This window comes from Bos mutus, chromosome 1 (assembly GCF_027580195.1).
Source record: "Bos mutus isolate GX-2022 chromosome 1, NWIPB_WYAK_1.1, whole genome shotgun sequence".
Lineage (NCBI taxonomy): Eukaryota > Metazoa > Chordata > Mammalia > Artiodactyla > Bovidae > Bos > Bos mutus.
Window position 1 is genome coordinate 90415204 of NC_091617.1, and position 24740 is coordinate 90439943.

Below are 24740 nucleotides of genomic sequence, written 5' to 3' on the forward strand. Positions count from 1 at the left end.
CAGTGGGCCACCTCCTTAAAAGAATATCTCAAGTTCATCATTTAGCCCTGGCCAACATACTTTTCCAATTTGACCTCCCCTTCCTTATTTTTCTCCTTTATATCCATTACAGTCTAGTGAAACTACCCATTTTTGTGGCCCACAAACCCATCCTGTGTATCCACATCTCTGCTGCTGCTGCTGCTGCTAAATCGCTTCAGTCGTGTCTGACTCTGTGCAACCCCATAGACGGCAGCCCACCAGGCTCCCCCGTCCCTGGGATTCTCCAGGCAAGAGTACTGGAGTAGGTTGCCATTTCCTTCTCCAATGTGTGAAAGTGAAAAGTGAAAGCGAAGTCGCTCAGTCGTGTCAGACTCTTCACGACCCCATGGACCACAGCCCACCAGGCTTCTCCATCCATGGGATTCTCCAGGCAAGAGTACTGGAGTGGGTTGCCCTTGCCTTCTCCTATCCACATCTCTAGGCTTTGCTAACTCTCCTTCCTTTACCTGGAGTTCCAGTTACCTTAATTATTCCCTAAATCTTTTCTCTCAAGACCCATCACTTACAAATGATCCCCCACCTGGGGTGAGAGGAAGACTTCCTGCCCTGAATTCTCATTAATTTATACTTGCTTTGTAACACTGATTCATTTCTAACTCTATTACAGTTTTGTATGTATGTCTCAGCTCCCTGCAAGGATACACACCTCTGCATAGCTTCTAGCAATGCACTCTGTATATGCCAGATGCTCAGTAAGACCTATTAAATAAATGTTGATATATGTCCCTGAGAACACTGGATCAGAGTAGTTTTCTGAGAATTTGGGGATTAATCTGAATATTTCTCACTCTTTCTATAAAAACTAATTGCTAAACTAGAAAATGTTCCAACATTCTCTTCAGAGGCAGACTTACAAAGATAAAGATCAGGTAATAACATGAGTATGCCATTTATTTTCTATTTTTGCAAACCTAGTATGATGGTCAGTTATTAGCCTCGCCCTTTAAAAAAATTTTTTTAAGTAGACCATTATATTACCATTTTAATTTCCACAGGGAAATGATGACCAATAAAATGTATCAGCCTCTAATGGAATACTAAATATTATTATGTTTAATGATTATAAATTTGAGACATATATCATTGTTTATTACTCAAAGGATATTCTAAAATTATCTCCCATACATTTAAATCTGTTTTGGGAACTATTGTACTATTCTAAGGAATCATTTTTGAAAATTATTTTATCTATTTTTTCTCAGAGCTATTGCTGAAAAGATGGTGTCTGCTCATTAGAGTAGCTTTGATATTGAAAGAAAAAACAGCACGAATTGTACCTGCACAGATTAAAGAGGGTGATAACTATGTCTACAGAAGCAAGGCATATGTCCCTAGACTAAAAATGCCGTGCATTTGTTTCAGCAAGCATTCTTTTAAACATCACTATGAAGATAACAACAGATGCTGGAAAGTAAATTTCAACAACAAAATTGCAACGTGGAGTCTACAATTTGAGAGTATTTTGATGGAAGAAGTAGGAAAACAGAAAAAATCACTATTCAAAATCTGAAGCGATCTTGTTGGAATCTATAATTTATGCATAATTTAAAACAAAGCACTCTAGATAAAATTGCAAGCATGCATTGTACAAAAATGTCCAATTATTCTAGAGACTGGATTCTTTTTAAGGCATCTATATGGGTCTCACCATAAGCATGTCAAATTAGGCAATGCAAACACAGCAAGCTCCTGAAAGTCTAAGAGCAGTGAGGTCGAAAATGCTCATTAAAAACAGAGTTCTGAATCTAATTTTATGTTTACCAATTACAGTGTTGAAAGGCCCCAAAATCTTCACTGCCATATTACTAGGAAAGACCTACCATTGGATTAAATAATTTATTTACCTGAATTCCTGTTTCTATATCCTTAAAAATCTGATAGATGAAATGGGAGATTGAAGAGGACTAAATTCATTTATTGATTAATGACAAAGGACAAAGGACTCAAAAAACAAACAAAAGCCCCTAAAGTCACTTTTTGTTTTAAATATGGACATTTTACAGAGCTATCTTAAAGATTGGTACCCCTCCCTCTGCAATGTTAATTCCTTCCATATCTCCAGAAAGTCACTATAGCATACAAAATAGATACACCAAGACAAAGTGTTGGAATTCCCAAAGAATTAATTTACTATGAATATCCTAAAATGCACTAAAACTTATTTTGCCAAGAGAAAAATAATAACAAATCACTACAGCCTATATACTGTATTCTTCTACCACTTTTCAGAAATATGTTCACACCAAGGATTTGTTAGTGCTCTCAAGAACGTGTCTTGTATATACACCATTTTACATTTTATAATTTATTTATGAGTCACTTTTTGACTTCTTAGACATACTTTCATTGCTGGAAGTAAAATACTTTCTCTATTAAAAAAAGAAACTGATATTTTTTTAGAATGAAGAATTAAATACACTCTTAAAGTGGATTAAGTTTTAGCTTTACATTGGGCTATATTTGCTATGTCTATTGGAACAAGTGAAAATTTATAGAATATGAACTAAGAGCTTTATTATTTATTCATGACAGATTTATTTGAATTTATTTTCTTTGACTTACCAAAAGAACTTCTAGACATATTTCTTAAAAGGTTTTTTTTTTTTTAATTTCTACAAATCCCTATATAAAACATATTTCTCCACAGTAATATTTTTATATGACCAATATTTGCTATTATGGCATCAGTTATTTCTCCTAAAAGCAGAATAACCTGATTAAAATATTGGTTTTTACAACACAGATATTAAATAAGTGATATTATTATAGCTTCATAAAACTGCTGAAATTTCTGAAAAAGTTTATGTCATAGGCAGAAGATTAAATTCTATAAGATGATACAGAGAAAACTGATAATCTATGTAATATTCTTTTTTAGTGAAGGTAATAAATCATATCAATTTGTTGGCTTAAGAATACAAATAGGGAGTTTTAAAAGGGAGGGGTGAGTCACCTATGGCTGATTCATGTTGTGCTTTGACAGAGAACAGCAAAATTCTGTAAAGCAATTATCCTTCAAATTTTAATTACTTAATTTTAAAAAGAATACAAATAGGTAATATGTATATAATTCGGCATAGGTCTTATTCATAAAATTATCATAGATTGCTATATCCAATATATATTTTAGTTGGACAATAAACCTAGTTTTATAAGCTATTTTATTTTTTTCTTACAAAGATAAGCACACTAAAGTAAACTTAGAAAATGCAGAGAAGGAAAAAGGAAAAAAAAAGCAAAAAAAAGTATTACAGTTTCCCCAAAACCTTCATTCTTAAATCTACCTGAGATTCTTTATTCAATAGTTATAAGTATGTTTTGCGTATCATACTGTCTACATTTCAATTTAAACTTTTATTTACCTTTATATATTTACAATTTTGTTGGAAAAGATATTTAATTCAATGAACTTTAAATAATTGAGCATTTTGAAGTTCATCATGGAAAGGAAAAACATTAAAAACAGAATTAAATGCTCAGAATTAATTGCCAATAACCATCATTTTTCCTCTTCTATTCTTTCCTAGTCAATTGACTAAACAACTCTAAGTGATGGGGAATCACAGCATGCATTGCATATACTAATTTAACATCTGGCTTTGATTTAACATTCTTAATTGTTTCCTTTTTTTTACCATTCCATGTCCATTCTTTCCTAACTTTAATTTCATCTTTTTGCATTGACATATAAAATAACGTTTTATTATTTCTGGGAAATGTAGAGAATATCTTCTTGTTTTCAGTTCTTAATTTGGTATTTAGTATAGAAAATCTTGAAGCAGGCAATAAAAATGATGCAGTGACTGTGCTTGCCAAGGGCATGTTACTTTGTTAACTTGATTTCAAAACTTACAGGTTATCCGTATCCTATTTTTTAAAACACAAAACTCTAAAGGGCTGCTTTGTTTTGGGGTTCAGCGTCATTGTTTTCTGTTTATTTTCCTTTAGTAATCCAATCTAATGCTATGTAAGTAAGACAATGATTTGGATACATTTTTTGAAAAGGTGTATTTTGAAAAATTTTTTCTAGGATTGCCTCTATTTACTCCTTTAAAATGTGCCTACTGCTCAATATCAAGAATTTATCCAAGCCTCTATATTGAATCCTACAAGGCAATATCGATGATTTTTAAATTATTTCTCCCTTTCTTCTCAAAATATGAATGTCTGTTGAAGTCACTAGAGAAGATAAAGTATAATGTGGTGACAAATTAGATAAATTAAGATTAAAAACATTTCTTGAAAAGGAAAGTACTCAAAAGTTTTTTGTGAAAACTTTTTTCACTTTGCTAAGGATGTTTCTTTATTATTTTATTTCAGATTTTTCTGTGTGCTTGATTGTTTTCCCTCATTGCTACTTTTCTGTGATTTCTTAAACTTACTTGAAGTAAGAGTCACTCAGTCCTGTCCGACTCTTTGTGACCCCATAGACTGTAGTCCATGGAATTCTCCAGGCCAGAATAGTGGAGTGGGTAGCCTTTCCCTTCTCCAGGGGATCTTCCCAACCCAGGGATCAAACCAAGGTTTCCTGCATTGTAGGCAGATTCTTTACCATCTGAGATGCAAGGGAAGCCTAAGAATACTACAGTGAGTAGACTATCCCTTCTCCAGTGGATCTTCCCAACCAAGGAATCATATCAGCACTATTATTTTTGTTTCCTGTAGGTATCAACCTGTACGATTAGGAAAGGGATGTAAATTAGTAACATAAAAACTGATAAGAAGAAAATAGAGGATAAGGTTTTAAATTGCAAAACCTAGTATCAATTAAAAAATACTATAACAGATAAAAATCTCAGTAACACCTTTAGTTATGAAATTAATACATTCATATGATATGAAGCTCTCTCTGCTGCTGCTGCTGCTGCTAAGTCACTTTAGTCGTTTCCAACTCTGTGCGACCCCATAGACAGCAGCCCACCAGGCTCCCCAATCCCTGGGATTCTCCAGGCAAGAACACTGGAGTGGGTTGCCATTTCCTTCTCCAGTGCATCAAAGTGAAAAGTGTAAGTGAAGTCACTCAGTCGTGTCCGACTCTTAGCAACCCCATGGACTGTGGCCCACCAGGCTCCTCTGTCCATGGGATATTCCAGGCAAGAGTGCTGGAGTGGGGTGCCATTGTCTTCTCCGGAAGCTCTCTCTAAATATACATAAATATATATAACAATATATATATGTATAAAATAGCAACTCTACATATGTACACACACATAAAATACAACCAATTACAATATACAATGAAAGCAATGACTACCTACTAAAGGAAAGAAAAAGTGCCTAAGGATAAATTTAATAAGAAATGTGCAGTATCTATGAAAAGAAAACTTATCATGGTACTGAAGACACAAAAGAAGATTTGTACACATGAAAGATTTGACAGGTTCTTGTGGAAAAAAAAAAAAGATTAGCATCATAAAGGCATCCTTTCAATTTAAGGTAACAACAGGTTTCAGGTGCCACCAATAAAACTAATAAGTTTGGTTCTGGTTTTGCTTTTATATAACTATATATGATTTTCGAATTTGTTAAAAAAAAAGCAGCATACTAGCCAGAAAAACACTGAAAATGAAGGTGATATAGAGACTATTTTTACTGGATATTAAAACCTATTATCAACACTCCATATTCTAAAATTTTAATTAGATGAAAACTAAAAATTCAGAAAGTGTTATACTTTTAGACACCCACACAATCTTTGTAAAAGATAAAGGTAGTGCCTTAATCCAATGTAAGGTCTTAAACTTTATATACCAAAGTCAACAAGGCGTCTTTTTTTTTCCCCCTACTTCATAGTTTTCTTTTCTCTAGATAAATGAAGGTGTCTAAATCTGGTAAAGTCACTTCAGTCATGTCCGACCCTGTGCGACTCCATAGACAGCAGCCCACCAGGCTCCCCCGTCCCTGGGATTCTCCAGGCAAGAACACTGGAGTGGGTTGCCATTTCCTTCTCCAATGCATGAAAGTGAAAAGTCAAAGTGAAGTCACTCAGTCGTATCTGTAAGGTACAGTTAAATAACTCAGAAAAATAATGCTTATGTTCTGAGTTCCCTATCTCTGACCGAGTTCATACTGTGGGTTAAAGTATTTGAAGTTATACAGCTATACAATCTTATGCATCTCAGGATCTTATGTTTTCTATTTCACATTTTCAGCAAGTTGAAATACTCAGCCTTCAATTTGTTGTTTGCCTTATAGTTATTAGATCATTTTCCCTCAAGATTTGTCATTTTTATCTTCAACCACTGGTATGAGGAAAGGCAACATTAAAATCACCATGCCAAAAAAGGAAACCCAGAAGCACATTAAAGGCAATAAAGTCTTGGGATTCACTCATTGAAAGTTGTTTATAAGGTAGAGATTTTCCAAATAAACCATATGATTTGAGTCCATAACATGCATTTTTACCCCCTTTATGTTGCTTATCTAGTTATTCTGAGTTGTAGTTGGAAGAAGGGAGCCATACCATGGTGTATAAGTTTTAGAGTCAATTTGGCTTGAGCATGAATCCTGTCACACAATTTATGTGCAAAATGTGGGCAAGCACCTTAACTCCTCTGACCCTCAATTTCCTCATTTGTTAAATGTAGGTAATAATATTTATTATAGAAATGTCTAAAGATTAAATAAAATAATGTATGTAAAGTGGGTAATTCATAGCAGTAACTCAATAAATGTAATTATTAATATTACAAGTGATTCAAACACAAGCATAAAGGCATATTTCAAAGGTAACTCATGGATCAATAATGAGTTTTTCAAATATGAGAACTTGAAAAATTACTAACAAAGAAGAATTGACATGGAAATATTTAAGATCTTATAGAGAAAATAGAGTTTGAGAACTATGATAATCAGAAAATCCATAAAAACCCTTATCACCATTTTTTCACTAAAATAAAACAAGACAGCTTGTTAGGCAGAACACTATGAATAATGCTTTTAGACACCCTGAATTATTAATGTAATTAATTGTCATTTATCATCATTCAGTTGATGGACTCTTTTCTCAATCTCTTCCTTCTGTAATTCCAAAGAGATTTTAAAACATTCATTTTCTTAATTTCAGCAGATGTTGTGCATATTGAGACCCCCAGCTACTCCCATATTTGGCTATCCAAATTTTCACTATCATTCTGATTTCATGGCTCAGGGTTCTTGAATCCTGTCTCCTAGGTCTTATCACAATCCGGGAAGCAATGTAATTTGAACAGTTGAGATGAAACAAAACACAGAAACAGTAACAGTAACAATCTGGGGTGATTTTTAATAAACATCTTTGGTATAACTAATAGATTTTTCTCAAGTTTGCTATGTGATAATAAGTTTATAGCCATGATGCATGCCTTATTATCCTTTTACAACTTATTCCCTCAATTCTTAACAGATATTGAAATATAGCTCAAAGGACCTGTATATTGACCCTCCTCTTCCTTAATTTCTGTAGAGACTCAATACTGTATTTTACCTTTCATATTCACAGCCAGAGTTTTAAGTTGGCCCAATATGAGTGACTGTAGAAATTCTGGAGTAAAAATTCCCCCAGATCTCATGAAAGACTAGCAGAATCAAGCCTTCTATGTATATTTATCTATATTCTCTATGTATTTTGTGTACATACTAAAATTCCTCCCAATCATAATTGTTAGTGTAGGAAGTATTACTAAAGCCCCAAGGCATTCTGAAGAGCATATAATGTATTTGCTTAACAAAGCAATTATATTCAGTTAGTAATAACTCCAAAGATAGAAGTACAATTTAAAAAATAAAAAGGAGGTCAAGGTGATAGAAGAGAGTATAATGTCTATTGGATAAAAAGTCATCTCAAAGTTGCAGGTCCTTTTAGCCTGAAGCATATGGAGATTTTGACAAAGGCCACAGTAAAGAACATGAATGTTACAACAATTCTCTAAATATCAGGAATCATTACAACTTTCCTCATCAAGAAAAAAAGAAAGTTTAAGTCCATTTATCCTGTAAATTGCATTAAGTAGCAGCAGGATTCATTAGGAATGTTTGTAGTCGGTGGGAAGAAGGATTTTGTATTTAGCAGATAACCATGTGATAAGTATGGTTTGGCTAAGGATATAGTTGAAATCTTATGTGAGGAGTCTGGTTAAAAACTTTTGCATTATTTTTCAGGCCCAACCCTTGGCAATTACAAAGGCTTTCCCTGGTAGGCCTCATGGGAGAAGGCTGATCTCCCCACTGGAGACATGGTGTACAGCCAGTGTGCTGCTCTCCTGAAGGAAGTTGTACTCTAGGTCGCAGGCACCCTTACCAGTCACTCTCTTTGCATATTTGCATGCTCAGCCCAGGTGCCTTTACTCCCTGGCCTCTGAATCTGAGGCTCTGAATACAGGTCTTCTTCAAGAGCTTTGGCTGAGATCTACTGGTTGGGTGGGGTAGAATATGGAATAGGGGGAAAGAAAAGAGAGAACTTGAAGACACTATTCCTCTCTCTAAGTGAGCAGTATTTCTCACTCTCAGCTCTTCCTCCTTTCCCTCTTCTGGACCACAAGGTCCATAAGAATTCCCAAGCCATTTCTTCTGGGCTCCCTCAACAGAGAGACTCTCTTACCCCTGTGCTAATACACTTGACCCTTGACCAATGCCCCCATTCCATGGAGGAAAACGGGACAAAGGAGTCAGCACTCTATCTGGTTTTAGACTCGTACTTTTATCACCATAATAAGTGATTAAATGCTTGTCTTTAATTTTTTAGCTTGTTTCCTTAATTGTCTTCTCCAATACTTAACAATTCATCTCTGTCCCTCCCATCTCAGTTAAGCTCCTGGCAATATGTTATCATAAAAGTCTATAATACTACTCAATAATCTTGCTTTTCATTAAACACAAAAATACAGTTAACCTCTAAAAATGATGTCTAATTTCTTGCAGAAAAAGGAACACATATTGAGAAAATAAATACTAGTAAAAAATATTGTTTATGTTAATTTTACAACTTCAAGAAAAAGTTTTCATTAATTTCTGATCTTAGGGAACCCATAGAGTCTTCATAATGATAGTTTATTTCATTCTTCATAGCAAAACTTTTATATAGGATCATAACCTTAGGACTCCTAAACACACAGAACACTAATTTGTACTTTGATACTATGTGTTGCTTTCCAAAGCTATATATGACAAATACTGAGGGAGTTTGGTGCATGTAAAGACTATCAGCTCTGGACTCAATGTTCTGACCCTATTTATTTGTTAGACCCATAATCTAGGACCAGCCAATAATCACACCTGACTCTTCTATATCAAAGATGGCTAGGAAGATCAGGTGGAGCTACTCTGTAAACTGCTACATGTTCTCATCAGAATTTCTAATATTCATTAAGATGTGCATAAACAATAACAGATTTAATGGATATTAGCAACAGTACATTTAATGTCACTTGGCCACAATGGCATAATATCTACCTCATAGATGTTTTATCACATTAAAATGCTAATGCAATAAACTCCAAATGGATTAAACATCTAAATGTAAGATCAGAAACTATAAAACTCCTAGAGGAAAACATAGGCAGAACACTCTCTGACATAAATCACAGCAAGATCCTCTATGACCCATATCTCAGAGTAATGGAAATAAAAGCAAAAATAAACAAATGAGATCTAATTAAACTTAAAAGCTTTTGCACAATGAAGGAAACTAAGCAAGGTGAAAAGACAGCTTCAGAATGGGAGAAAATAATAGCAAATGAAAGAACTAACAAAGTATTAATCTCAAAAATATACAAACAGCTCATGCAACTCAATACCAGAAAAATAAATGTCCCAATCAAACAATGAGCCAAATGTATCCAAAAATGGGCCAGTATTCATCCAAAGAAGACATACATATGGCTAACAAACACATGAAAAGATACTCAACATCACTCGTTATCAGAGAAATGCAAATCAAAACCACAATGAGGTACCATCTCACGCAGTCAGAATGGCTGCCATCAAAAAGTCTTCAAGCAATAAATGCTGGAGAGGGTGTGGAAAAAAGGGAACCCTCTTACATTGTTGGTGGAATGCAAACTAGAACAGCCACTATGGTGAACAGTGTGGAGATTCCTTAAAAAACTGGAAACAGAACTGCCATGCAACCCAGCAATCCCACTGCTGGGCATATACATTAAGGAAATCAGAATTGAAAGAGACACATGTACCCCAGTGTTCACTGCAGCACTGTTTACAATAACTAGGACATGGAAGCAACCTAGATGTCTATTGGCAGATGAATGGATAAGAAAGCAGTGGTACATATACATGATGGGATATTATTCAGCTATGAAAAATAAACTATAAGCAAGGTTTTAGTCAGTTCTAATGAGGGGGATGAAACTGGAGCCTATTATACAGAGTGAAGTACATCAGAAAGAAAAACACCAAGACAGTATATTAACGCATATATATGGAATTTAGAAAGATGGCAATGATGACCTTATATGCAAGAAAGCAAAAGAGACACAGATATAAAGAACAGTCTTTTCGACTTTGTGGAAGAAGGCCAGAGTGGAATGATTTGAGAGAATAGCATTGAAACATGTATATTACCATATGTGGAATAGATCACCAGTCCAAGCTGATGCATGAAACAGGGTACTCAAAGCCAGTGCACTGGGACAACCCAGAGGGATGGGAAAGGGATGAAAGTGGGTGGGGGGTTGAGGTTGGGGGAACATATGTACACCCATGGCTGATTCATGTCAATGTATGGCAAAAACTACCACAATATTATAAAGTAATTAGCCTTAAATTAAAATAAATTAATAATTTAAAAAAAGAAAAAAATGCTAATATATAGGTGGCACTTGGAATAGTGAATAGAACACAGCTTATCATGCTCCAATATTGATCACTGCACTATCATCTTCACCATCAACATTACCTTATAATACATCTACAGGGTAAGTGGAACACACTCAGAAAGAAATATAATTTAGAAGGATCTATGTTTACAAAAAGATCTGCACGACCCAGATAATCACAATGGTGTGATCACTCATCTAGAGCCAGACATCCTGGAATGTGAAGTCAAGTGGGTCTTAGAAAGCATCACTACGAACAAAGCTAGTGGAGGTGATGGAATTCCAGTTGAGCTATTTCAAATCCTGAAAGATGATGCTGTGAAAGTGCTGCACTCAATATGCCAGCAAATTTGGAAAACTCAGCAGTGGCCACAGGACTGGAAAAGGTCAGTTTTCATTCCAATCCCAAAGAAAGGCAACGCCAAAGAATGCTCAAACTACCGCACAATTGCACTCATCTCACATGCTAGTAAAGTAATGCTCAAAATTCTCCAAGCCAGGCTTCAGCAATATGTGAACCGTGAACTTCCCGATGTTCAATCTGGTTTTAGAAAAGGCAGAGGAACCAGAGATCAAATTGCCAACATCTGCTGGATCATGGGAAAAGCAAGAGAGTTCCAGAAAAACATCTATTTCTGCTTTATTGACTATGCCAAAGCCTTTGACTGTGTGGTTCACAATAAACTGTGAAAATTCGAAAAGAGATGGGAATACCAGACCACCTGGCCTGCCTCTTAAGAAATCTGTATGCAGGTCAGGAAGCAACAGTTAGAACTGGACATGGAACAACGGAAAAGGAGTACGTCAAGGCTGTATATTGTCACCCTGTTTATTTAACTTATATGCAGGTTACATCATGAGAAACGCTGGACTGGAAGAAACACAAGCTGGAATCAAGACTGCTGGGAGAAATATCAGTAACCTCAGATATGCAGATAACACCACTCTTATGGCAGAAAGTGAAGAGAAACTAAAAAGCCTCTTGATGAAAGTGAAAGTGGAGAGTGAAAAAGTTGGCTTAAAGCTCAACATTCAGAAAACGAAGATCATGGCATCTGGTCCCATCACTTCATGGGAAATAGAGGGGAAACAGTGTCAGACTTTATTTTTTTGGGCTCCAAAATCACTGCAGATGGTGACTGCAGCCATGAAATTAAAAGACGCTTACTCCTTGGAAGGAAAGTTATGTTCAACCTAGATTGCATATTGAAAAGCAGAGACATTACTTTGCCAACAAAGGTCCGTCTAGTCAAGGATATGGTTTTTCCTGTGGTCATGTATGGATGTGAGAGTTGGACTGTGAAGAAGGCTGAGCGCTGAAGAATTGATGCTTTTGAACTGTGGTGTTGGAGAAGACTCTTGAGAGTCCCGTGGACTGCGAGGAGATCCAACCTGTCCATTCTGAAGGAGATCAGCCCTGGGATTTCTTTGGAAGGAATGATGCTAAAGCTGAAACTCCAGTACTCTGGCCACCTCATGCGAAGAGTTGACTCATTGGAAAAGACTCTGATGCTGGGAGGGATTGGGGGCAGGAGGAGAAGGAAACGACAGAGGATGAGACGGCTGGATGGCATCACTGACTCGATGGATGTGAGTCTGGGTGAACTCCGGGAGTTGGTGATGGACAGGGAGGCCTGGCGTGCTGCCATTCGTGGGGTTGCAAAGAGTCGGACATGACTGAGTGACTGAACTAAACTGAACTGAAGAAAACAGACAAATACATGATATAGCCTTGAAACTTTATAATAAAAGCTCATACATATTTTGAACAGAAAATATCTTATTATGGATTACTTAATTTATTATAGTATTAAATATATTTAAATTCTAATATTTAGACAGTATAATAGTGATTTGAACTAATTTTCCACCAAAATTAGACATACTCTGAAGAATGTATAAAGGAGATTTCTGAGTCATGACATATTTCTAAGCTTTAAACCGAAAGATTGTGACTTTATATATCCAGGGTAACTTATACTTATTTTGTAAATATTTGTTATCCATTTAAAAATATTATTCATAATTCTCAAATCTATTGAGATATAACATACTAAGTGTAAAGCAGATGAAAAAACTGAGAATAAGAATAAATTTAGATAAAGATTATAAAGCATGTTCTTTATTGAACAGTCTCTGATGCATGCATATTATATGATTCTTGCACAGAGAAGAAGTTTAAGCTAATATGTAAAGAACTTAGTTCTGGAATCCAAAAGTCCTGGATGTGAATCCAGGCTTTGATATTCAGTAGATGTGTGTCCTTGGCTCAGAAATGTGACAATTTTTAATCTGAGTTTCCTTATTTGTAATATGGGGATACTGGTTATATCTACTTACACGAGTACTATAAGGTCTAAACAGGATCAAGTGAGTAAAACACAGAACACTGGCATAAGATTAGATAAAATATTATTTTGATAAATGAAGTAAATTAATGTACAATCTGCTTTCCTTTAACATGGTGGAAACCTCTAATTACATTTACATTTCTGAGTGTTAATATGCATAATCCCTCTATCACTGGCACCAGATCAGGAGCTCTTCAAGAAAAGGAGATTTTTGAATCTCCATGGCCCCAGAGTCTAGAACAGGTAAATAAATGAAGAGAAAGAACATTTCTTTAGAGAGCCCCCAAACAGAAAACAAAATGTATTCACAAAAACATTGACATTTTCTATGCAGTCAAAACTACCATAGCACACTTTTTAGTGTAACAGTGAAAGGTATTTTAAAGATACCCAACTATCAAAAGATCATGGCTTTCCTGAAATGAGGTGCTAGGGTTAAAATACCTTTGAACCAATAATATCTCAAAGCAATTACTATAAACCTCAGGTTACTTCTGGACTCTGCAAAGTGCTCAAAGATTTGGTACAAGTGATGATAATTTTTTCCAAAGGTAGGGAGAATCCTTTCTCCTCACCATGTTCTTTTCCTTTTTCAGGCAGGTGAAGATTTGTGTGAAATTATCCTGTTTTTGTCACCTTCTCTCTATCAATTGACTATACTGTACAATCTTGAGTTGTCTGAACTCAAGTTCCAAATTCTACTTCTGCTTATTTGTTATACTCTTCACTAAAAAATCTTTGCTCAAATTGAGTCTCTGAAATGCATGAGATAGGCAATTTTCAGGGTAAGAAAATTGCTAGTAAATACAGCCTTCCCTCACTTCTTAGGTGAGACGGTTGCTGAAGTTAATGGAGTTAGTTTTGCTTATCATGGGTAAAATGGGTTTTGTATTGATTGGTTTGTCTCAGAATATGGTATTCTAATTAAGATGGCTAAAAAAAACTATAGAATTAACCCTGAGTTAAAACAAGCAGTGATGAAATGGCATACAGATATATATATATTCCTCTAAAATTCACAAGCAAATCCACAGTATGGACAATGTTTCTACTTCATTCTCAATAAGACTATCTAGAGGAAAGAAAGTGGACTTTAGAAAGGTCATCAGGCATTGCTGCTGCTAAGTCCCTTCAGTCATGTCTGACTGTGTGCGACCCCACAGACAGCAGCCCACCCGGCTCCACCCCTGGGATTCTCCAGGCAAGAACACTGGAGTGGGCATTAGCCTACCTCAAATCTTACCCTCTTTTCTAAAAGAAATGTGTTTTATCATGTGCATTCCTCCAAAAGCAACTACTCAGACCTATAGAGTAGATATAGCACACATCTCTCAGAATTGTCAAATATTAAGTGTTAGCTGAATATTGTGTTCCCCACTAAAAGAAACTATTTTTTATACTTACAAAGATAAAAAAAATATACATTTTGAAAGGATCAAAAAAACAAACACAAAACCTAACTTATCTAGATAAGAGACACAGCTTAATTGAAATTGCAACAATGCTGTCACTTTGTTGATTAGGGGCTGGGCTACCAGGTTTTAACCCTCTGAACCTTTCAAATTCCCCAGGAAATGCCTATGAGGCTGTTTTTCAGTCAAGTCTAATTTAACTATGAATATATAGAGACAACTGAAGACTGGCTTGCCTACTCAGGTAGAGACCTGAGGCAATTATCAGAGTAATTCAAGCAGAAAAATTTCCTACTGAGGAAGAGATAATATTTGCTTGAACTATTCAGATTGGCCATCTATAATAATTAAATTAATTAACTTACTCCTTCATTTTGCCTAGGAAGACACCATCATATTGCTATTAAAAATATACACACAAAGCATCTCAAGTACTTTTAAGTGAGTTTGCAAAACACTTCCTTGATTACTTGTAAATAAGTACACAAGTTTAATGAACTATAATTCACAGAGAATTAGATGAGGGAGTTCCCAAATGGGGCAGTAAAGATGGGAGAAAGAAGAATAAACCATAACAACACCTTTTCTGATTTTCTAAGATCTATACCCCTATCTTAGCAACCTGCTATAGGTGAAGCTTTTACTTAAACACACACATACACACACACACATACACACACACACACATACATGCACACACACTAACTCACTCACTATTATACCATTCATCAGCTACCAGAAATACGTATTCAAACTTTAACACATTTTAATGATTTAATAATTATGATAATAAAGTCAGTGATACTTCAACTTCAATGCATGATACTGGATGCTTGGGGCTAGTGCACTGGGACGACCCAGAGGGATGGTATGGGGAGGGAGGAGGATTCAGGATGGGGAACACATGTATACCTGTGGCGGATTTATTTTGATATTTGGCAAAACTAATACAATTTTGTAAAGTTTAAAAATAAATAAATAATAAAAAAAATAAAGGCAATGAGCAGGCTTCTTCAAACATAAAAGAATTTATAGACCAAAGTACCGATAAACACTTTCTAAAACAATAAAAGGACCTTATTTATTTCCACTAGTTTCTAGTCTAGTATCTCTAATTCTTGTCTTGCTATTGTTCAGCTAAGGCTATCCCCAAACCCCCTCAAGGTTTCAGTGTTACCAAAGCCACTCCCAGGGAGTTATTGCACTCAGTTCTCTCCAGCTTCTTCCTCACCAATCAAAACAATGATAACCTGTTTGCCTACTCAGATGACCAATGTGTTTGCCTACTCAGATGACCAAGATTGCAGGCAGTATGTGGTTTGATGAACCTTCATTAGGAGGCAGTTAGGGAGAGCTTAAAAAAAAAAGTGAGGGGATACCCCACGTCCAAGGTAACAGAAACCCAAATAAGAGAGTAGACACTGAGAGAAGGCATGAGAGGGCAAACAGACTGAAACCACAATCACAGACAACTAGCCAATCTGACCACATGGACCACAGCCTTGTCTAACTCATTGAAATTAAGCCATGCTGTGTGGGGCCACTCCAGCCATACAGATCATGGTGGAGATGTCTGACAGAATGTGGTCCACTTGAGAAGGGAATGGAAAACCACTTCAGTATTCTTGCCTTGAGAACCCTATGAACAGTATGAAAAGGCAAAAAGATGGGACACTGAAAGATGAAATCCCCAGGTTGGAAGGTGCCCAATATGCTACCAGAGATCAGTGGAGAAATAACTCCAGAAAGAATGAACGGATGGAGCCAAAGCAAAAACAACACCCAGCTATGGATGTGACTGGTGATAGAAGCAAGGTCCGATGCTGTAAAGAGCAATATTGCATAGGAACCTGGAATGTTAGGCCCATGAATCAAGGCAAATTGGAAGTGGTCAAACAGGAGATGGCAAGAGTGAACGTCAACATTCTAGGAATTAGAAAACTAAAATGGACTAGAATGGGTGAATTTAACTCAGATGACCATTATATCTACTACTGTGGGCAGGAATCCCTTAGAAGAAATGGAGTAGCCACCATAATCAACAGGAGTCCGAAAGGCAGTACTTGGATGCAAGCTCAAAAATGACAGAACAGTCTCTGTTCATTCCCAAGGCAGGCCATTCAATATCATGGTAACCCAAGTCTATGCCCTGACCAGTAAGGCTGAAGAAGCTGAAGTTGAAAGGTTCTACGAAGACCTAATAGATCTTCTAAAACTAACACCTTAAAAAAAGATGTTCTTTTCATTATAGGGAACTGGAATGCAAAAGTACGAAGTCAAGAAACACCTGGAGTAACAGGCAAATTTGGCCTTGGAGTACAGAATGAAGCAGGGCAAAAGCTAATAGAGTTTTGCCAAGAACGCACTGGTCATAACAAACACCCTCTTCAAACAACATAAGAGAAAATTCTACACATGGACATCATCAGATGGCCAATACAGAAATCAGACTGATTACATTCTTTGCAGCCAAAGATGGAGAAGCTGTATACAGCCAGCAAAAACAAGACCGGGAGGTGACTGTGGCTCAGCTCATGAACTCCTTATTGCCAAATTCAGACTTAAATTGAAGAAAGCGGGGAAAACCACTAGACCATTCAGGTATTACCTAGATAAAATCCCTTATGATTATACAGTGGAAGTTAGAAATAGATTTAAGGGACTAAATTTGATAGATCAGAGTGCCTGATGAACTATGGATGAAGGTTCATGACATTATCCAGGAGACAGGGATCAAGACCATCCCCAAGAAGAAGAAATGCAAAAGGGCAAAATGCCTGTCTGAGGAGGCCTTACAAATAGCTGTGAAAAGAAGTGAGAGCAAAGGAGAAAAGGAAAAAAATAAGCATCTGAATGCAGAGTTCAACAGAATAGCAAGGAAAGATAAGAAAGCCTTCCTCAGCGATCAATGCAAAGAAATGGAGGAAAACAACAGAATGAGAAAGACTAGAGTTCTCTTCTAGAAAATTAGAGATACCAAGGGAACATTTCATGCAAAGATGGGCTCAATAAAGGACAGAAATGGTATGGATTTAACTGAAGTAGAAGATATTAAGAAGAGGTGGCAAGAATACACAGAAGAACTGTACAAAAAAAAAACTTCATGACCCAGATAATCACAATGGTGTGATCACTCACACTCACCTAGAGCCAGACATCCTGGAATGTGAAGCCAAGTGGGCCTTAGAAGGCATCACTACGAACAAAGCTAGTGGAGGTGATGGAATTCCAGTTGAGCTATTTCAAATCTTGAAAGATGATGCTGTGAATGTGCTGCACTCAATATGCCAGAAAATTTGGGAAACTCAGCAGAAGTCACAGGACAGGAAAAGGTCAGTTTCCATTCCAATCCCAAGAAAGGCATTGCCTAAGAATGCTCAAACTACCACACTATTGCACTCATCTCACATGTGAGTAAAGTAATGCTCAAAATTCTCCAAGCCAGGCTTCAGCAATATGTGAACCGTGAACTTCCAGATGTTCAAGCTAGTTTTAGAAAAGGCAGAGGAACCAGAGATCAAATTGCCAACATCTGCTGGTTCATCGAAAAAGCAAGAGAGTTCCAGGAAAACATCTATTTCTGCTTTATTGACTATGCCAAAGCCTTTGACTGTGTGGATCACAATAAACTGTGGAAAATTCTGAAAGAGATGGGAATACCAGACCACCTGACCTGCCTCTTGAGAAATCTGTATGCAGGTCAGGAAGCAACAGTTAGAACTGGACATGGAACAACAGACTGGTTCCAAATAGGAAAAGGAGTACGTCAAGGCTGTATATTGTCACCCTGCTTATTTAACTTATATTCAGAGTACATCATGAGAAATGCTGGGATGGATGAAGCACAAGCTGTAATCAAGATTGCCGAGAGAAATATCAATAACCTCAAATATGCAGATGACACCACCCTTATGGAAGAAAGTGAAGAAGAACTAAAGAGCCTCTTGATGAAAATGAAAGAGAAGAGTGAAAAAGTTTGCTTTAAGCTCAACATTCAGAAATATAAGATCATAGCATCCAGTCCCATCACTTCATGGCAAATAGATGGGGAAACAGTGGGAACAGTGGCTGACTTTATTTTTGGGGGCTCCAAAATCACTGTAAATCATGATTGCAGTCATGATATCAAAAGATGCTTACTCCTTGAATGGAAAGTTATGACCAACCTAGACAGCATATTAAAAAGCAGAGACATTATTTTGCCAACAAAGGTCCATCTAGTCAAGGCTATGGTTTTTCCAGTAGTCATGTATAGATGTGATAGTTGGACTATAAAGAAAGCTGAGCACTGAAGAATTGATGCTTTTGAACTGTGGTGTTGGAGAAGACTCTTGAGAGTCCTTCAACTGCAAGGAGATCCAGCCAGTCCATCGTAAACGAGATCAGGCCTGGGTGTTCATTGGAAGGACTGATGTTGAAGCTGAAACTCCAATACTTTGGCCACCTGATGCAAAGAGCTGACTCATTTGAAAAGACCCTGATGCTGGGAAAGATTGAGGTCAGGAGGAGAAGGGACGACAGAAGATGAGATGGTTGGATGGCATCACCGACTTAATGGACATGGGTTTGGGTGAACTCTGTGTTGGTGATGCACAGGGAGGCTTGGCATTCTGTGGTTCATGGGGTCGCAAAGATTCAGACATGACTGAACAACTGAACTGAACTGAGGGAGAGCATCTATCTGGAAATAATTATAAAAACCCTGGAGAGAAACTGATTAAAAAGAACAGGAATTTTGATAAGATGCCTAAATTTGAGATGAATTGTGATCAAGAACATATGAATTTGGCCACAAATAGCACAATAGGTGGAAGCATACTGCAGAAGCAAGGAAACTGCAGTTAGAGGTATAACTGTCCAAGTCAAAGTGTTAGTTATTTAGTCGTGTCCGACTTTTTGTGACCCCATGGGCTGTATCCTCTGTCTAAGGGATTTCCCAGGCAAGAACACTGGAGTGGGTTGCCATTCCCTTCCCCAGGGGATCTCCCCAATCCAGGGATTTAACCGGGGTCTCCTGCATTGGACATGACTGAAGCGACTTAGCAGCAGCAGCAGCAGCCTGCATTGGAAGGTGGATTCTTCATCATCTGACCAACAGAGAAACCCAATAACTGTCCAAAGCCAATTCTGAATTTCTTTGAAGCAAACTACCCTGTACATGTCTTAGATGGAATTATAAGACAGAACTTTACTGAACCCCCTGTTGTTCAAACTCAGGGGTCTCCAGTTGCCCTGAATAGGTCGGATATAATTGGACTAGCTCAAATGGATTCAAGCAAACGTCTTACATACTGCCTACCATCATCCTCATTGATCATCATCTTAGTACTGCATCAAATCAGAAACTAGCCAACAGTAAACCAAGCAGCTGGTGAATACTATACAACCTATTGCTTATAGTCTACTTGTATCTTTGGTGATCCTCACAAGGGCATTTGGAGAGAAGTCTGGAAAACTGTATTGCAACTCCAATAAAACTAACTGATATTTAGTGTGTGAGAAAAAATCAAACTAAGGACAACAACCTACATTTTTCTTGATGAAGCATATGGAATGCCTGATATGGGCTTTTACCCCATATAAGATCATATATTGTTAGGATCTGATAGGCAAGCCATAGTGTAGGATCCAATTTGGCCAAAAAAGTAAGACTGCTTCCTGAAGACTGCCTGAAACATTTTATTCATATAAATACTAGTCCACTAGAATAAAAACCACAATATTCTTCAGATTGTGGATGTATATAATGACACATGCAAGGAAGAAAATCTTAATGGAAACTAATGGAAGAGAACTTGAGGGAAAAAGAAGGTAAAACTATTGTTTTTTTGGAAACCAAAAATGTGATGAGCTTATGTGACAAATGGGAGAAGAGTGGCCTGTCTTGAGTATTCATGATGACAAGACTTCCAATGAACATAACTGGGTCCTAAATTTTCAAACATGGAGAAGTTCCTATTCTGATTGGTCCAGATAGGATTCAGAGGATTGGATCTGGAAAATGTGAACGTTTTCATCAATAATGACTACCTAACTCCTCAGAGGGTTATATTCCTCTAACTGGAAGAGTGACTCAGTATTAAAACACTTTCTTCACAGCTAATCATATAAAGGAACGAAGTAACCTTATATCTGCTTTATGAAGCCAGACACGCAACTGATCCCAAGTTGCTTCAGCTGATCAAAGACAGAGGTTAAGGTCATTCTAAGGACAAAGGAATGGGCCCAACGGCAAAATGGAATATTTCAAACATGCACATTATAGCCAATAGGCACATGCATATGCATATGCTACTAACTACGGCTGCTACTAACTATGGCTGCACCTTGATTGGTATCTAGTGCCAATAGGAGAGTTTCAATAAGGCTTTGAAAGTATATGTAGATGTCTGTTGTTCATAACTGCTCTTTATATATTAGATGTTGTCATATAAAATATTTATTTTTTAAAAGCAAAAATTACTGCAACAAGCAGTATTTTAATTCACTTTTTTGCTGTTTAAGGGGGAAATATCTCTACATTCCTGAAACACATTTAGTGGGTTCTTTGTACGAGAAAATACAGGTTGTATTTCTACAAAAGTTAGTGTATAGTATTTTAAAATATAAGAATTCAATGTAATACCAAATAAAAAAAATTTAAGACTGACTTGAGTGTGATATATGTATATATAACAATATATAGTAAAATGTCATGTAAAAATGTATTTATATTTAAATTACCTACATTTAAACTATAAAATAAACATTCAACTAAATAAGAATACTCAAAATACTCAAAAACACTCAGAAATAAAGCAACTGTGGTGATAAAACTGGTGTTAAGCATTAACCTTGATTGCTTTTTTTTAAATTTAAATGGATTCAATGCTTAACCATTTCAATTAAAAAAAGCTAGAAATTACTATGATAAAATAAAATGTAGTCTTGATAATATAAATAACAAAAAATAAATAAGTATTAGCAATCAAGGTTCAGGACTCATCAGTAAGGTGTAGTTTATAAGCAGAAATTTATTGGATGTCATCTTAAGTTGAAACAGGTAGTAAAAAGAGCACAAAGAATCCAAGATCTCAAATTTTTTCAGGATCTTTTTTTTCCCCTCCATACATAGTAGAGCTTCTTCAGAATCTAAATATATATTGTGAGTGAGCAAGTGAGTAACAGTCACTCAGTTGTGTCCAACTCTGCAACCCCAAGGACTATCCAGTCCACAGAATTCTCCAGGCCAGAATACTAGAGTGGGTAGTGTTTCCCTTCTCTAGGAGATCTTCCCAACTCAGGAACAGAACAGGGGTCTCCCACACTGCAGGCAGATTCTTTACCAGCTGAGTCACCAGGGAAGCCCCAGTATATATTATCTTGAAGCAAAATTAAATGTAATACTTTTCTTAATATTGCAATTAAATAATTATTTAATTAAAATACATCTATTCACCTCCATTTATCCAGCTTTGTCTTCCAACTGTATATATGTATTGAGAAACTATTAAAATAATATTTATTAGATATTAACAATGGTTATTGGGAAGGTGGGATTTGGGTTAACTTTTAACAATTTTATACTTTATACCTCTCTGTATTGATTCAAATTATTATACAATTGACTCTTGAATAACCTGGGGATTACAGACGCCAACCCTCTGAGCAGTTCAAAGTCTGTGTACAACTTGTAGTCAGCCCTTCACATGTATGGTTCGTCTGTATCTGAGGTTGCTCTGCATCCATGGGTCTGCATCCATTTTGTTCTTAGTTTAACCAATCTGGAATCATATAATACTGTAGTATTTACTATTGAAAAAAAAAATCCATGTACAAGTGTACCCACACAGTTCAAACCCATGTTGTTCAATGTCAATTGTAGTAAGAATCTTTCAGAAGGTATTTTTGCAACACTGGTTTCCATGAGAAGATGAACTGGGTGATTGGGGAACACGGATACAAGGAGACTATTCACAATCTACCCCTTCATAAAGTTAGATTTGCATCTTTGGAATATCTTAGTGATTGATAAAAACAAATTAAGTTAATCTTATTTTAGTGATTTTATCAAATGTATACAGACAGAGGATTTAAAAAGTTAAACATAAAGCCCTCAGCAAAACTTAAGATAACATAAATCCTCAAGACTGAGAAACGTGGAGAGAGTTTGTTTTTCCAAGAATCAGATCAGATCAGATCAGTTCAGTCGCTCAGCCGTGTCCGATCCTTTGCGACCCCATGAATCGCAGCACACCAGGCCTCCCTGTCCATCACCAACTCCCGGAGTTCACCCATACTCATGTCCATCGAGTTAGTGATGCCATCCAGCCATCTCATCCTCTGTCGTCCCCTTCTTCTCCTGCCCCCAATCCCTCCCAGCATCAGAGTCTTTTCCAATGAGTCAACTCTTCACATGAGGTGGCCAAACTACTGGAGTTTCAGCTTTAGCATCATTCCTTCCAAAGAAATCCCAGGGCTGATGTCCTTCAGAATGGACTGGTTGGATCTCCTTGCAGTCCAAGGGACTCTCAAGAGTCTCCTCCAACACCACAGTTCAAAAGCATCAATTCTTATAGTTATCCATCTCCAACCACTTTGAAGATTATGCTCTGATTTCCCTTTTACTCAGGAGGCAAGACAACTTCCAGTTCAAAATATAATGGTTTTGTAGCATGAAGATGATGTAAATTGTTTAAAGAACTATGTAAAAGTTGTATTCTTAGAAGAAATATAATTGAGTCTGCCTAAAGGGATACTTGTTTTGGGCAACACAGAGTTAGAAGGTGATGACAGAAGTAAGTCAGCTGAACACAGAATAGACAATAAAGAAGTATTATAAGAAAAGCAACTACATAAGATATTCATGTTCAATATAAAAAATTAAACATATTCCTATAAGACTCATTCAGTTCAGTTCAGTTGCTCAGTTGTGTCTGACTCTTTGTGATCCCATGAACTGCAGCATGCCAGGCCTCCCTGTCCATCACCAACACCCGGAGTCCACCCAAACCCATGTGCATTGAGTCGGTGATGCCATCCAACCATCTCATCCTCTGTTGTCCCCTTCTCCTCCTGCCCTCAATCTTTCCCAGCATCAGGGTCTTTTCAAATGAGTCAGCTCTTCTCATCAGGTGGCCAGAGTATTGGAGTTTCAGCTTTAGCATCAGTCCTTCCAATGAACACCCAGGACTGATCTCCCTTAGGATGGACTGGTTGGACCTCCTTGCAGTCCAAGGGAATCTCAAGAGTCTTCTCCAACACCACAGTTCGAAAGCATCAATTCTTCGGCGCTCAGCTTTCTTTACAGTCCAACTCTCACATCCATATATGACTACTGGGAAAACCATAGCCTTGACTAGATGGACCTTTGTTGGCAAAGTAATGTCTCTGTTTTTGAATATGCTGTCTAGGTTGGTCATAACTTTCCTTCCAAGGAGTAAGCGTCTTTTAATTCAATGGGTACAATCACCATCTGCAGTGATTTTGGAGCCCAGAAAAATAAAGTCAGCCACTGTTGCCCCATCTATTTCCCATGAAGTGATGGGACCGGATGCCATGATCTTAGTTTTCTGAATGTTGAGCTTTAAGCCAACTTTTTCACTCTCCACTTTTACTTTCATCAAGAGGCTCTTTAGTTCTTCTTCACTTTCTGCCATAAGGGTGGTGTCATCTGCATATCTGAGGTTATTGATATTTCTCCCAGAAATCTTGATTCCAGCTTTACTCATAAAACAACCATTGCTTGAAGTACCAAAACAACACGTAACTGAGATCTAAGGAGGATGACTCTCTAAGTTTGAATCTTAGAATTTTAAGAAAATAATATATAAATAAGATAGTTTATATACCCCAGAATAGCTTTATACACTACATTTTATATAATTTTTTTTTAAAAATGCTACAATTACAAGCCCATTAGCAGATTTATAAAATCTAGTTCAGTTATGAACCATGGCAATAAATCCTAAATTAGAAATAGTTTTGACTTACAAATATTTCATGTGCACTTTAAGGATAAAAGTGACATATTCATACATCAGTATTTTTTGGACACAAGCCATTTTGATTGAGTTGATAAGCCCTACTCTCTCATTTCAGTTCAAAGTTCTGATTTATGAATCCTAACTGGTTCTTTCATCTAT

The 24740-nt window shown here is 36.7% G+C and overlaps 1 protein-coding gene and 1 pseudogene across 8 annotated transcripts in view; one reads left to right on the forward strand and one right to left on the reverse strand.

The window, feature by feature from the left end:
- The window catches only part of NAALADL2 (N-acetylated alpha-linked acidic dipeptidase like 2), a 1605389-nt gene that overhangs the window by 154907 nt on the left and 1425742 nt on the right, over positions 1–24740 (reverse strand). The gene's annotated exons all lie outside the window — the stretch shown is intronic.
- Positions 15859–20958, forward strand: LOC138987606 (probable ATP-dependent RNA helicase DDX5 pseudogene; annotated as a pseudogene).